The 15,748-nt window shown below is 42.3% G+C and overlaps 1 protein-coding gene across 14 annotated transcripts in view; it reads left to right on the top strand.

Annotated features, from left to right (window-relative positions):
- The window catches only part of ANKS1B (ankyrin repeat and sterile alpha motif domain containing 1B), a 441,168-nt gene that overhangs the window by 350,257 nt on the left and 75,163 nt on the right, over nt 1-15,748 (top strand). Inside the window, exon 1 of one of the 14 annotated variants that reach the window (XM_057425400.1) lies at nt 734-765. The exons of 11 other annotated variants lie outside the window; for them this stretch is intronic. The gene's annotated coding sequence lies outside the window, so the exon portion shown is untranslated. Of the gene's footprint in view, nt 1-733; nt 766-891; nt 1,153-1,441; nt 1,550-15,748 lie in introns of those variants that run through there. 2 more of the 14 variants (XM_057425382.1, XM_057425390.1) reach the window with 2 other exon arrangements.

Raw genomic sequence — 15,748 nt, 5'->3', positions numbered from 1 at the left:
TGGAGGCAGGATCAGGGCCTGAGGCAACTGACTGGCTGCCTTCTTGGTGAGATCTGCTGTAAACAAGCCAGGGAAACGCAGCCTGCATTAGAAACCGAACACTTCACCTGCCATAACCAAGTAAAATTTTTATACTTGGTAAAACGTTTCTTGCAGGTTCTGCTGGCTGATCTTGTCAGATAATGCACTTAGCCATCAAGTGTGTAACTTCCTTGGGGAAGCAGAGCAGGAGATAAGAACTGCCATGGGGGACTGAAAGTGCAACTCTGTCCCCTGGCCTTTTGTAAAGTTAAATTACAGGGGCGTCACCTTCTGTGGTTTATTTCCCTTATTAGCGCGGGTGCTGCTTAACGGGGTACAGTTACCGGAGTAAACAATCCTGCGGGATGCTTATTTGGTCGTATTAACGCAGGAAGCAGAGAGCTCGACCAAGATTTATTTAAACGCTGGCGTTAAAAATCAACCAAAAAATGTTTCTGCCGAGGGAGCAGGGAAAGGTTCCCGCCAGCTGCCGCCGGGCACAGAGTTTGGCTGCGGGCTCCCACAGCCGCCCGAGCTCCGCAAGCCGGCCCCCACCCGGCCCGGGGCAGCGGAGCCCTGCGGGAGCGCCCCGCTGCGCGGCACCGCGCCGCCGGCCGCCTGCGAGGGCGGGCGCGGAGGAGAGGCCGGGCCCATATCCATAGTAACGGCGGGGGCAGAGGGGAGGCGCCGCGGCAGCTCCCGCCCGCTGCAGCCCGCGCGGCGCCGGCACCGCACCGAGCTGCGGTGAGCGCGCGCGCGGGCGCGCGCCCGCGCCGCTCCGCTCCGCGCTTCCCCGTGTTCCGCCCCTCACACCCCTTACCTTACCCACACCCCCCATCCCCCCTCCGGGAGCAGCGCGGACCAGGACGCGCGCGCGAGCACCCGCGAAGGCGGGTGGGGGGGGAAGCGGGGAGCTGGCGGGGGCGCGCGCGGCAGCGGCTGGACGGGAAGGGCGGTGGGGGCTCCGGTGTGCGCGGCTCCGCGGCGCTCGCCCTGCCTGACTCACCGCGGGGCGCGGGGAAGATGCTCAGCGCGGAGGGGTAGCAGCTGCGGAGCAGACGTCGGGCCCCCCCGCCGCTCCCCGCCTCCGCCGGGCTCGGCAGCTCATCTCTCCGCCGCCGCCGCTCCTAGGTGAGACCGGGGGGCACGGGAGGGCTGGGAGAGCACAGGGGGCCGGGCACGGGGCCATCGGGCGCCGCCCCCGCCCCGCCGTGGAGCCCGGAGCGGGAGGCTGGGGACTGGGACACGGCCCGGGCACCCCGGGGAAGGGAGAGCTCTGGCAGCGTACCCTGGGAGGCTGGCGGGAGAGAGCCGGCGGCGTCTGCGGTCGCCGCTTTCGCAGGATTATGTCAGCCTCGCCGGTGGCCCCTCCACCGCCTCTGGGGCGGGCGGCGACGGCGACTCCCACCCGGCGGCGCTGCGGGGTGCCGCGCTCCTGGGGCAGGCAGGGGGCGGTGGGGAGGCGGCGGCTGTGAGCACCGGGATGGCCGGAGTTTCAGCCGCCTGACGGAGCCGGTGCTGTGGGCTGGTGAGCTTCCACCGGGCCGGAGCGGTAGGGGGAGGAAGGCGCTCCGGGCACCCCTGCCTGCCCCAGCGTACTCCCTCCGTGCGTGTCCGAGCCAGAATCCCTTTCGGAGATGGGGGAGAAAGTGGGCATCCACCTGGTGTGCTGCGCCCGGGGGAGAGGTAACACGGCACACCGAGCCTGCAGCTGCCGTTTTCGGGGGGGGGGGGGGGGGGGCTGTGTCAGTATTGCAAACCTCCGTGTTCCTAGGTCTTGTAACTTGATTGTGATTGGTGATTGTGCTCTGGTCTGAAACTTGTCAAAAAACGTCTCGGCTTCAAGGCACCGCTGTTTGTCCTTTCGGTTATTTAAGGAACGCTAATTGGGCGAAGTGCTACGGTTATTCTATAAGGGGAAAAAAAAAAACCGAAAAGGTTGATGGAAGGGAGAAGTGTGTAGAGATCGGAATGATGGTTTATGGTTCAGTATCTACGAAAAAGGCGCGTATTGAAAAATACATCTTAACGAATAGCTATTTTACCTAATGGCAAGAAGGCAGTTTTGGTACTGGGAGGGAAAAAATGATACCTCAGAATTTCAGCTGGAACTCAATTTGCTGCACACGTGCAGTAACGGTTTTCCTAAGGATTTTGGCATGTGGACTGATGCATGTTGCCATGTGCCTTGCAAAATTCTTTCTGCTCTGTGAGCAGTGGCAATGTGTGCCCACATGCACGAAATCAAGGTGTGCTCTGTACTGTTCTCAACTGCAACAACGTTAATAAGGAAAACTAATAGTGTCCATCTGTAGCAGGATTACTGATAATAATGTATTGTAATGGTTCCGTAAAGAGCATTTTAACTTACAACTAGTGTTAAAGTAGACCCTGACGTGATGGATGGTAACTTCTCATCTGAATGCATGTTAAGAACCAATTAGTGTCATATTCTTTCGTATATGCCAAAATATAAAATATAATAATCCGCTTAAAAAAGAAACCAACCCTCAGTGGAAGGTTGACATGATAATGGGGCATTTTTTCTTGAATAAATATGAACACAAGTTGTAAGCATTCATGTAAAGTTGATACTTGTTTGCCAAGTACAAATACTTAATCCTGTAGTGTGTAGTTACTTTAACGAATTAAAACTCCATTTTCATGGCATCCTAAAAGTCTCAGTGATACTCTGAAAAGAATGGAGAGTAAGTGATTTTAGCTGATGAATTTGGTCTGGCAACAGTAGTTTGCTAAGAGATCGATTCTTTTTGATGTGTGTATATAACTTATATAAGTTGTCGTCATGTGGTCACTCACAGACTCTCTTAACTTTACACGCCTGTGAAGTCCCATTTCAAGAATTTGTGCAAATGGTTGACAAGTGAGAATTGGAAGAACTCACTGATGTATTCAAAGTAAGCTCTGCTTTCTGTAATACTGGTGAGCTCCTTTATCTTTTTTTTTGGGTTTTGGTTTTTTGTTTTTTTTTTACAGATCAGGAAAATGTGATAGTCGGGAAGAGATAAATTTATCCAGTAAGAAGGCAAATTGAAATATACTATACATATTCGTTCTACTTAGAAGGCATTCAAATGCAGTACCCCAAAATTAATTCAGAAAGCTAAGGGCCTGATGCTTTTCCTCTTAGCATTTTTCTTTGGGGGGGGGGGCGTAACACCTCTAACTGGAAGTGGGCACATGGAGTTAAAAAGGGAGGGTAGAGAATGTGAGAATTAGGAACAGAGCTGTCAATAAAGCCTCCATCGGAGAAGGCTGCACTGAACTAACTAAAGCAGATCAACTCTAAGCAAGAGTTTTGCTACTGAGGAACATGATGAGGGAGCTGTGATCCAAGTTAGTTGGAATTGACTTAAGATTCCAAGAGCAAGACATTTTAATGTCAGATGAATCTGAATTCCATGTTGGAAATACTCAATTTATTTCCATCAATCAGGAAGATGCACATTTTGCTTTAACATTGAACAGCTGACATTTTGGTAAGGATCTATATATTTATTTGTTGAATGTTAGTGATAGGCATAATGAATAGTGTTCTTCACAAATAGTAAACTTCCAGCTTGCTTTGAGCAGACTGAGAAACTGCCAAACCTTGGACTTAAGATCTCTTGGCTCTTGGTCCTGAGACACCTGCTCTGTGTGCAGACTGAGAGTTAAAGGAGAGATGAGAGTGAATGGTATCAATCCGGGTCCAATCTTACTCATTTGCCAAATGTCAAGAATGAGTACATTACATTTGTAAGACTGGACTTCTTTTCCTGGTGGTCCTACTGTCACAATGCTTTGTTTGTGAAATCTTGAAAATCTATGTTAGTCTTCCAAATCAACAATCATTGTGATGATTTGGCCAGTTTTTACTTGGAGAGATGATTTGGGGTTGTTTTCACATTTGGGAACATGTTGGTTTATGCTAGTTCACATTTTCAATGTTGTCTTCACAGCTATATGAGCGACAAGCTTATTTTTAAGAAATCACAGTCAGATTCCGGAGAATAACACCTTCAGAAAATTGTATCAGCCTAGCAATGTAATTTCTCCCTTTGTGTAGGCTATAACAGAGGGCTGCTTGTACTTGATCTTTTAGTCCATGTGCCAACTATGCCAGCTTGTCTACAAGACAGTAGTCATGGTTCCAAGTATTGAAGGGTTATGCTTTAGATAAACCTGGCTGAAACAATGTAATCAAGCTAATGAAAGCACATCGTTGTCACAGTTTGATTGCTGTCTCTAGCCATAGGCTTTCTGTATTTTTCGCCTTTGAGAAGAAAAGCTTTGAAAACTTGATGATTTTAGTAGTGTTTAAGCATGTTGAGTATTTTGAGCACTGAGATTCAAAGATGCAGGTCTTCACAAACCTTATTCTCAACAATTTAGCTCTATAAGTTAATCAGTCTGCTCCCATGCTTAAATTGCTCTTGGAGGTGGTCTTTGTTTACAGATTACATGTAAAGATTGCTGGGCGTTTTTGGAGAGTTTCAGTGGTCATATTGGTTTTGACATAGAGTTATATACTGTTCAGTATTCTAGGAGAAAAAAATGAGTTACCTGATGTTGGTTTGCTTTTCGTTTTTTCTCTGCCTGTCTGTTTATGTAGTCTGGAGCAATAGAATTTTTCTAAAGGTCCTTCAGTCAACTAAGAAACATTTCGTCCTCTCTCCAAAGATTCTTTGTTTAAAAACCCCTCATGTTTGGCCTGGATTCACTCTCACAAGCTTGAGCACAGGAAAAGATCTTGTTGACATTGCCACCCCCCAGTGAATTTCTGTGAAATATCTTGGAGTATTGCAAGTGACATTTGGGCCTATCTTCATGTTAGCTGCAGATAGCAGTCATTATGCCTAGTGTAAGGGAGTGATGATACTAGTGTTGAACAAACCTTAACCATGGGAGAATCATCAAAGATACAGCTTTCCTTCACTGGTGAAAGAGTAGTGATTCTGTTTTGAGACATGCTGGCAGACCTCCTGGAGACTATCTCTTGTCCTTAGATCACAGAATGAAACAGGTCCTTATTGTCACAGAAATGTTCAAGCACAAAGGAGAAAATCCAGGATCATCTCTGGTCTTCCTCTATTCCTTACTTACTGCCTTCAGCCTCTTGCTACTGGGATATTTCCAACTGATTTGACTGAGGAACATCTTTAGGAGTTTTGCAATTCCTTTCTTTAAGACAGATGATGTTTGCATAGTCCTTACTTGGCTCATTCCTGTGGGGTTGGATAGTGTCTTTGTGGTACATCTAGAGAAATCGCAAAAACATACAGGTTGCAAGTGTAACAATGATACCAAACATTTGCCTCATTTTCATTAGGACTCAAATCCCAGTATATCTGCACACCAATAATTGAGATTGGGTTAAGTCAAATGTCTGAAATGCAGCTTGATCAAGAGAAGAGGTACTAAGCAAGGACAGCGTATCTAAGGATATTATGAAATCCCTCACTGTTTTGTCACTTGAGGGCACTTGTTCAGCATCATAATCATCTTCAACACTGGGACATACTTAACTCCGTGGATGGTTAAGATTTGTACATTTTTTCCCCTTGTGAGTATTCATATCTTCACTTGTTTCCAAGACTTGCATGATCCCTCCTAAGCAACCAAAAAGGACAGTTTTCCTTTAGGAAAACCAAATGAAAATTCTACCTGTTACAGAACTAAGTATTTGTAACCATCTTACTTTTATTAAATATACCACACATGCTCCATGCTTAACAGCAGTGCCTGAATGGGGGGGAAAAAAAGGCCTTAAGAAGCTTGAGATGGAACTTCTTACTCCTAGGCCTTTGCAGCTGGATGGAGTGTCCTCTTTCTAGAAACACAAAACTATGATGTGTTAAGGAAAGATATGTCTCTTTGCTTATGTTTTTTCCAGCTTTTTCATGCAGGAAATCCAAGGTGATTCCTGTGAGCTTTGCTACATGTAATTAGTTTGTTCTGCATTCTGCCCCTGGTTTCTGAAGTCAGCAAATGTCCATAGAGGTTTTTCTGTTGTTTAGAGTATTTTAAGTTCTGATGCTGTAAAAATGGTAAATTTAATAATGGCTGCAGTAATGGCAGATGAAGTCAGCAAGGAGTTTTGCCTGTTTGACAGCCAATTTTAGCCCACTGTTTAATTTCTGAAATACTTTTTTTCCAGAGAGTGTTACCCCGCTGCAGTGGAGAATTAACATTTAGTTTTTCATTGTGAAACCTGGAGGTAGGAAACACTTGTTTTGCTTGTCAAGCTGTGGCTGGTCATCTAAACTCTTCATTTAGTTGACTGGGCCTGCAGACTGCAGAGTAGAGTCAGACCTTCAGTGCTTCTGGGTATTTGCATGTATGCCATCTTGACTGGTTCTGTAAACCTTGCAGTAAAGCTTTTGCCAAGATGTCAGTGAGAATATATGTCTCTTTTACCAAGGGTATACTGAAGATAATTTCTTTCTTCTTTGTGTATCTGTTCAATAAAGAACATTATTACACGTAATATCTTTATTTCTAAGTATTGTGAATGACAGTAAAAGCCACTGTGGTAAACTGGTAAGCAAAAAAGATGGTTGCATGTAATTATTCTGAATATAGGAAAATGCAAAGTCAAATGTGGTGTTCATCAGTATTTATTATGTAATACTAAAATGTGTGTATATGTACTACCCTTACTGGAAAAAAAGTTTGCATGAGGGTGGTAAAACACTGACACAGGTTGCCCAGAGAGGTGGTGGTTGCACCACGGCTGAAGACATTGAAGGCCAGGCTGGATGTCTTTCTGGGCAACCTTATCAAATTGAAGATGTCCCTGGTCATTGCAGGGGGGTTGGACTAGGTGATCTTTGAACGTCCCTTCCAACCCAAACTATTCGATGATTGTATGTGTATATACATGCATAATAGGAATGCATAATTATCTGACTGTTTTTAGGCTTCGTCTTACCCCATTGAAATTGATACTAATTCTGTCATAATTTTAAATACCTGGCCATATGTATTAGGTCCATAAACAGTGCTTGTAAAAATAATCTAGCAACTTTTTACTGTTCTATAAAGTCTTAGATACTGGCACTTATTGCATGAATAAGTATGCTGGCTAAACATAATTTTTGAAATAGTTAAAACACTTAAAATTTAAGGTAACTTAGAACTGTCTAATTATCTTCTTCAGGGTCCCGTAATCAAAGGGCTGTTATACCATTGTCATGCTTTGTTAATGCCTTTATTGTCCACGCATATATTCAGAGGTAATGCTGGAATCTAGGAAAAGTGTTACTTTGATAATAGTGCAGTCACCTGGAAAGCTCATTACTAATGAGTACGCAGTTGGTTAGTGAAACACCTGCACTATTAATATATGATGAAAATACATAGAACTTCAACATTCTGTACTAATATTTATAAACCACCACAGGGGTAAGTTGATATTGGAGTGAATTGTCACACAGCAAAATGCTTTAGCAAAACCTAAGGGAAGTATTGTATGACTCATTTGTATTTTTACTGAAGCCATTACAAGACTGAATGCAAGTTATTATTTTTCTTTTAAAAAATCTGATTGTGGTGGTTTTCCTGCTCTTAGCACTAGCAAGAAGCAATTCAAGGATTTTCATAGACCTTTATGAGTACTCCTCAGTCCTAATCCATGTTATGCCCAGCTCAAGTATCTCAGAAGCAAAAATTGGCTCTACAGAAAACACATTATAAAAAGACTTCCAAATCTCATCTTTGTTTAAAAACTCATAGTAAAATTCAGTTTAACAGGTGGTCATAGGTTTAAAAGTCTGTCGCACTAACCTTTTCTAGGGGTTTCACTGATGATTATTTTAACTAATTGATTGTCCATGTGATTTTTATGTACCTGTGCAAAATGGCAATCAATCTTTACTATTTGTAGAGTGATAGCATTATAAAATGGTTTGGGTTGGAAGGAACCTTAAAGGTCACGTAGTTCCAAGCCCCTTGCCATGAGCAAGGGACATCTTCCACTAGACCAGATTGCTCAAAGCCCCATGGATCTATCTTGCACTTCTTTAAGTATAAAAGTATGGGAAAAGCACTAAATATTATAATTTTCTGTTTGGATTCTAGTGATTCTAATTTTTGTTGTTTGAAAGAGTATCTTTATGATCTGCATGAAAGATTAAAAGGCCCTTTGCCGTAGCGCTAGACATTGATTTTGGTGTCATCATATGGTGCCATGACTTGAGTGCTTCTAAACCGCTGCCTGCACCCAGCCATCTTGGCACACCACCAGATAGCTTCATACTTGTCCTTTGTGTGTTAGTCATGATTACATCATAGTAATAACAAGTGTTTATTTAGCGCTGTCCGCAGGATAATCTTCAGGGTTAACCTGGATGAAAAATGCGCTTTCCACCTCTAGTGGTTGGCTGTGCCCATTCCTGCTCCATTTCTAAGGCTTCCTGACACTATTTTTGTTCTTTATAGATTTGTCAGGGACTAGCAGTAGCTCCTCAGTGATGATATGCATAAGGAAGCATAGGGCAGAAAAAGAAAGCATCACATATCCCAAGGAGATTTTGAACAAGGTTCTCAGCTGGTGTAAATTGTCATAGCACCATTGATTTCACTGCACAGACTGAAGATATGTCTCATGTACTTTGTCAGGAGTAAGCTTGGGTACTAGGAAGATAGAAAAGCAGTAGAGTACATTCAGTTATAATTGCAGGGAAGCAGTATTTGGGCAGCTCCTGACATAACTCTCTGAAGGTAATAAGCATTCACCTGTTGCTATCACTGTCATGAGAGCCCAAACACTGATAGAAGCCCCATGTACTCTTGCTAAAGAAGCCATCTTCTAATGTGGATTTATTCTTGATTCATTTTCACTGACCACTTAGTTGGCTAAAACTTCAGAGAAAATGTAATGTTGAAGGGGGAGGTCAAGGCCAGTATTTTCCATTTTTGTGGCCTAAAAATTAGGCTCTAAACTTTCAAATTCATTGTGGGTTTCAAAAGTAAAGGTGCCTTTAGAGGAACTACTAGTTGATAATCTCTGTAAATGTCCAGTTGTGGAAGCTTACCTTAGGCAGTCCTGATCTGGAAAGTGTGGCTGTAGAGGGTTAAGTTTCCCTTTAAACTATGTTAAAATAAATATGCCATACTCTATTGTATATACAAGCAGGTGACATTCCTAGGTTGAAAATTTTGTTGAAATCCTTTGGCCTTCATATTTAAGGATAGTACTGCAGGACTGTACTTCTGTAATGAGAGTATAGGTAATGGTCATATAAAATAAATGCAGTTTAAAACATAAGCTAAAGAGCAAGTAAAATGCCAAAAACTGTATTTTTCCCTATTTAAATAACTGCATTGAGATTATATTTCCTTTGTTATTATGTATATCAAATATCACTCCAGTCATAGGAAGTTGGGAAGCTTCTTTCTGTTTGAACAGTTTCCTAATTATTTTCACAAGTAAAGGAAAGCTATCATTCCTTCTGTTGATCCTTGGTGTGGTGCAGCATTGTACATGCATGGTACCTGGGGACTTGCTAAAGCCCTCCTGTGGTCAGACCCTTTCAGCTGAGGGCAGTAGTTTAGTCAGACTGGGAAGTGATTTCCCAGCTTGCTGCTCTTTGGTGTCTGAGGTTGGTAATCTGTGACGGGACCTTTGCAAGAGAAGAATCCCTTTTTATCTGCAGAGCAGAATTTGTTTTTAAAAATATCTTTCTTGCCTTATGGTGTAAGAACTTAGACTTGGTGTAAGAAACTTTGTTTTGCAAAAGCAGTTTAGATGTACTGGATACGAAATAGTCTGAATTAGAAGTGGTGAATAAATAGAAAACAGCAGTCATCTTCCTATGTTGTTCTTGCATTGGCATGCACCCTAGTTTGAGTTATGTAACTTAAGTAATACCATTGTTATTTGACCTTCCTAATCTCATTGTATCACTGAAGGTACAAATACTCATGTAGAATAAAATTTCTTCTTTTCTAACCAATCTTCACTTTTAGTTATCTGTATGTGATGATGATTTTATACTTTGATGCAAAACTGTTGATTCATGGCAGTAATCTTGTGTTCATGCATTATACAGAAGCTGTATCTGGTATTGTTGCTATTGCTAGGGGCTGATGTGTCACGCATTTATAAATCTTATTTTTAGAATATCTTATTTCAGCCACCACAACCTGCTCTGGTTGAAACTCTGTTTTGTTGATCCTGATGCAGTGATGACATAACAAAGAGGGTGAGTGGGCTAGCTGGAAAACTAGTAGCACCCCTGAAGTATTACCTCAATTTGTTAGAAACAACCGACTTGTAAGGATTTTCTGCATTCTGAAAGAGGTGGTAATAGCAAGAAAACAGTCAATTCAAATATGTAAATTAAATGGAATTTAGCACTCTTGGTTTATATTACATTTTTCAGCAACTCACCTCCTCCCTGGTTCTTTAGTCTGAAGTTTATACTTTTCATTGTATGTCTTACGCAATTATTCACATCTACTATTTAAAAAAAAAATCCTAACCTTTTGCCCTGGTGTCTTTGTGCTTCTTAGTGGGAAATGGAGAATTGGAGCTGCCCTACTGGAGTGTGTGTGGAGAATCCACACTGGTGCTTTCCAAGGTGGATCTCACCATCTAGCTTTCCCCCATTCCTTCTGTTCTTTCTCTCCCACCTCAGCATAGGGTCCTGCTGAAGAGGATGGAACAATGGTCTGGCTCTCCCTGCCTGTGGGAGGGAGCAGGTGGTTGAAGCTTAGCTCAGCCTTGAGGTATCCCCACATCCTACAGGTTCAAACGGAGGATGAGGGGATGATAGTATAACTTCAGGTCACTCTTTGTCACACACTGCTGTGTTGTGCAGAGGGTCTGGTCCAGCAGTATGAAAACTGACGTAATTGAGTTCAGTCTGAAGGTTTTCATGATGCTGCATTCACATGTAAAGCAGTCTAAGTTTGGCACAAACTTTAATGATGTGCGAGTCTGTGTAATCAAATTTGAAGGTATTTACATAATTACTGAATTATCAGAAGTATTAAGAGAGCTGTCATGCATTATTATGCTATAAAACCTGATGCCTTTTGTAGACTATGACACATGGAGTGTTTTTGTTTATACTTTTGACATACTACAAAAGATTGTGTGATGCATTCAGAAATTACATTGACAGTATGGCAATCTCTGTCTCCCTTTTCTATACGGCAGTTCCATAAAAAGATGAATGTCAGTCATGGTTTTCTGTGAACTGAAAAGGGATAAAAGTTGAGGTAGTTAATCATAAATAATAAACAAATAAAAAAATACATTTTTTTCTATTTCTTGAAGCTCTGACAAAGTGAGCTCCCTTCTGACTCTACAGCACATTTTCAGGCTGTGAAACTTGGAAGCTGGGGACAGCAAACTTGTTAAATTGTGGATGGGAGTAGTTGAAAACAAGCAGTTTTAATGATTTCTGTTTGTATTCTGGAAAAGATACTTATGGTAGAAGGGAATCGAAACTTCAGTCTGCAGGAGAGATTCTAGAACTGTAGTAATTGGACTGCAGTCAAGGTTTAAATGATTACAGGTTTAATCGTATTCTGGTATCTTCTTCCATAGGGATATTTTAGTTTAGGTCTTGCAACCCTAGGTTTTGGTTGTGCTACTTTGAAACATTGTATTGCCTGTTAAGGGTGGTGTGGGTGTTTTCTTACTTTTTGGGATGTAAGACTGAGTTATATTTGTGAGGGTTCTTCAAAGATATTCTCTGCTTTACTCCATGTGTTGCCCAGGGAGCTTGCATAATCCAAGGACTCCGAATGGAGCTTTAGTCCACCCTCCCTAATGTATCTGGGAGATATTTTTATACCTATGTATGTTTATCTTCGGTATGTAAGGTACTTATACATAACGGAATATGCATGTTAAAGTAGAGGGCCTGTTTCTTTAGAGTGCATCCTCTCTGTGTCCTGACATCAACATGAAACTGCAATATACCTGTTATTTAGCTGAATGTCCACAAATTTCTGGAACTGGTGTATTTTGTATTGCCTATGTACCCATAGCATCTCAGTGACAGGTCAAAGAGAACATTCTGATAGATGCCATGTGGTAGAAAACTCTTGCCCAAGTGGCACAAAGTATGAGTGGCTGAAGGCATGTGACAAACATTGCCCATCACTAGCCTGTGTTGCTGCAGAAGACATTGCAAAGCCACATCTGTTGTTTCAGCAGTAGGAAGTGGGAGAGCAAGGTGTCCGAGACGTGTGCTCGACTACAGCAAACACTCCTTTACGAAATCACTCTGGCTGCTCTCTATAGAAGATTAGAAAAGATTATGCTAGTCTGCTACAAATAGCCCCAGTATCTGTCTGTGAGTTTTGATTTTGCAGAGTAGTGATTCAAATGCTTCTGCTCACTGTAGTGAATCATCCGTCTGAGGCAAGGATGTTTTCTACCAACCAGACCAAGGCTCTGTCAGTGATAGGGTTTATTGCTCCTCCAAAGTATAACAAATCCCACTGGAAAGCAAGAATACTTTCATCAGGAGCACTTGGTCCATGATGAAAGTGGAAATGGTTTTCTGGATGAAGTAGATAAGAAACTGAGTGATGCTCATTTCAAACACTTTTATCCTAAACTACTGACCTCCTCTTAAGTCGTCCTGAATTTCTGTCAGCTCAGTAAGAGCCCAGGACTTTCATCTGTCTGTTTAGGATAATGCAATGTGTGTGATTATTCTACAGTTAAGAAGTTTTTGAGGGATTTATTCCCTGTGTTTTCTCTGCTGCCTGAACCGTACCTATCCTAGGAGTTGATTGCAAGTATTTATCAAAGCTATGGAGCCCCCATTTGAGCCATCTGTAGGTAGTGGTTTTGCCATCTGTCACTAAAGACTGCATTCCAGAGGGAGAAACAATATGCACAGACTTCGTCATGCAAAGCCTGTAGGGGATGGTCTCTGATGTTTGCTTTATTCTTGTAAGATGTGTAAGAAGTAGAAGTTGCAGCGTTTCACTAACTTCTGAAATTTTTATTGCAAGAGGCTTCTGAATGCCATGGTAGCCGATACTTCATGCTCACCCATCTCTATGCATTATGCATTTTGCTGAGCTCCACACATTCCTCTGGGAGGTGAACTGTGGTACCTAGCTGTTAAAGGCTGCAAGAATGTTAAATAAAATGGGCAAAACCAAGGTACAAAAGATTTCAAACTAGTATATAGCACTCGGAGATAATGGTAAGAGCCATATAAAATGAGATGCCTTTGGGTGCAGGCATATCATTTCCTGAATATTTCTGCAATGAATGATCAAGGATTACAGCAGCAGCAGATGTTTGAGGCAGCATGATATAGATTGTGTATACTTTTGTGTTATGATTAACTGAGCCAATATCCTCCATACTGAGAGATAGGCGACTTCAAAAAGTTTCAAGAGAACATTAACAGTATGTTTCAGGAATACTTTCACTGCAGTTTTGTTACTAAGAGCAGCATTGAATGTTTCTGTGTGGTGTGTAGTGATCACCTAATTTATGATTAGCAGTAGTGATTTGTGATGGGCCACTTGGAGTGGAATTTGTGTTGTGTTCAGACGTATTTCACATTGGATCTGGGGGGCAGGGTGATGACCTAGACAAAACTAAATGTGAGAACAATTACCTACTAATGAAACTGTGGTTTCAAAACAGCAATTTTCATGACTTTGTATCTTCTCTATTGCACAAGCTTATTGGCAGTCCTTGTCGCAGTGAAGGGTATGTCTTCATACTGTTTGGTCATGAGGCCACGAATCCTTCTGCCGCCTTTTCAACTTGGAGTAAAGCATGGGCTAGACACATGCTGGTAACCAGAGGTACCAGAAGCTGCTGCTGAGTTTGTGTGTTTCTTGGTGTCCTGGGTTCAGCAGTAGCAGTCATTTTTTCTCCTTCTTGGTAGCTGGTGCAGTGCAGTGTTTTGACTTTCAGCTCGGGAACAGAGCTGATAACAAGGATGTTTTGGTTTGGCCAAGGACTTTGTGAACTTCATGCTCTGCCAGGGAGGAGGGGAAGCCAGGAGGAAGCAGAGACAGGACACCTGACCCAAACTGACCAAAGAGGTATTCCATACCACAGCACGTCATGCCCAGGATGTAACTGGGAGTTAGCCGGAAGGGCTGGGTGACTGCAGGGTTGGAGGAGGTATCGGTCGGAGCTTGGTCGGGCTTGGGGGGCGAGTTATCGGTCAGCGGGTGGTGAGGTGTTGTATTCTGTTCCCTTGTTATTTCCTTTATCATTATTATCATTGGTGGTAGCAGTAGTGATTTGTGTTATACCTTAGTTACTAAACTGTTCTTATCTCAACCCGTGGGAGTTGCATTCTTTTGATTCTCCTCTCCGTCCCTCTGAGAGCAGGGGGAGGGCAAGGAAGGGGGAGAAGTGAGCGAACGAATTACCTGACTGGGTTTAAACCACGACACTTGGGACAGTAGCTTATCCACGCAAGTAGGACTTGTGAGCTACCGTTATCCATTTTTGACCCACATGATGTTGGCAATCTGTCAAAAACAGACAAGAGACGTGAAGCAATGAAGTGGCAGGGCTTGTAGTACATATTTTTTTTTAATATAACACAAGGAATAATTTGTACAAATTACAACTCTAAAAGGAGACATTGCATCAGTAAGAGGTTAATACTGTGCATTGCTGTGTTAAACAGGAAAGGAACTGATTTAGCGTAAGCAAATGAACTTTTAAAAAGCCATGTAATAGCTATTCCTATTCTAATACAGATAAGATGTAGCATTAAGAGCCTGTCATGACTTACATGTGTAATGTCTGTGTACTTATATGTGCATTAATAAAATATTCCAAGAAATGCATAGCAAGAACATTACATCCAGTAAGAGGTAATGCATGTTTAATCTAGACCTAGCTTCTGAAAATACTCATGAAACATGGCAGATCAAACATTTTATTTAAATACTGAATTTAAGGGCATTTGAGTGGATTATTCTTCTTTACGGATGTTCTCTCAACATGAAAACAAGGGGATATATAAATATATAAATTTCCTTTTTTTTCTTGTTTCTTTTTTTTTTTTTTGCAGTGTAGCAGGGACTTGCTCAGTTGCTAGGTAACAAGGTATTGCTTTATTTGCAGGAGCAGTAGCTGAGTTGATAGTAGAGGCAATGATTTATCCAAAATGTATTAATATATACTGTAGCAGTAATAATGATTATTGAATTGCTTATTTTTATGTGTTCTGTGTCATGGAAAAAAAATATATAATCAGTTCATTAGAATATTTCCTTCCGCAGAATATAGAAAAAACTGCTTAATTACTAAGAATGTCTTGTTATTTAGCGAAGCAGCAGAATCTGTATCATTTATTCAGTGTTTTAAAATGAGTTATTTAAAAAAAAAAACAAGGATTAACATGTTAACAAGAAAAGGGGATTTATAAGGAGGAGCAGTTTCCCTAAATTGTCCATTCATGTCTTTTTTTTGGCCTTTCACACAGGCTTGCTTTCCCAGAAGCAATACGTTTTCCTCCGGGGATCAAGAAAACCTGTCAGTCACCAGGGCAGAAGTTGGCTCCTTCCTAGTGGCAGGCTGCCACCTCTTTTCTGACTCCAAAAAGACCAGCAGGTGGTCTGCAGGCCACTCCACCGCCTGCTTTCTCATACAAGTCTGTAAATTCTGAACGTCAGGGCTGCCTTTAGGGCACATGCTAATGCCACCTGCTTCCACTGCTGGCATGCTGGCTAGTGACTTGCTAGGTGGTGCTGGATGCTGTATCCCTGG

The sequence above is a fragment of the Pezoporus wallicus genome, unplaced genomic scaffold, assembly GCF_028554395.1.
Source record: "Pezoporus wallicus isolate ANWC-B61680 ecotype Strahan unplaced genomic scaffold, APGP_CSIRO_Pwel_v1 scaffold_3294, whole genome shotgun sequence".
NCBI classification, from domain to species: Eukaryota; Metazoa; Chordata; class Aves; order Psittaciformes; family Psittacidae; genus Pezoporus; species Pezoporus wallicus.
The sequence above is the reverse complement of the archived record's forward strand: the minus strand, read 5'-3'. Positions and strand labels throughout refer to the sequence as shown.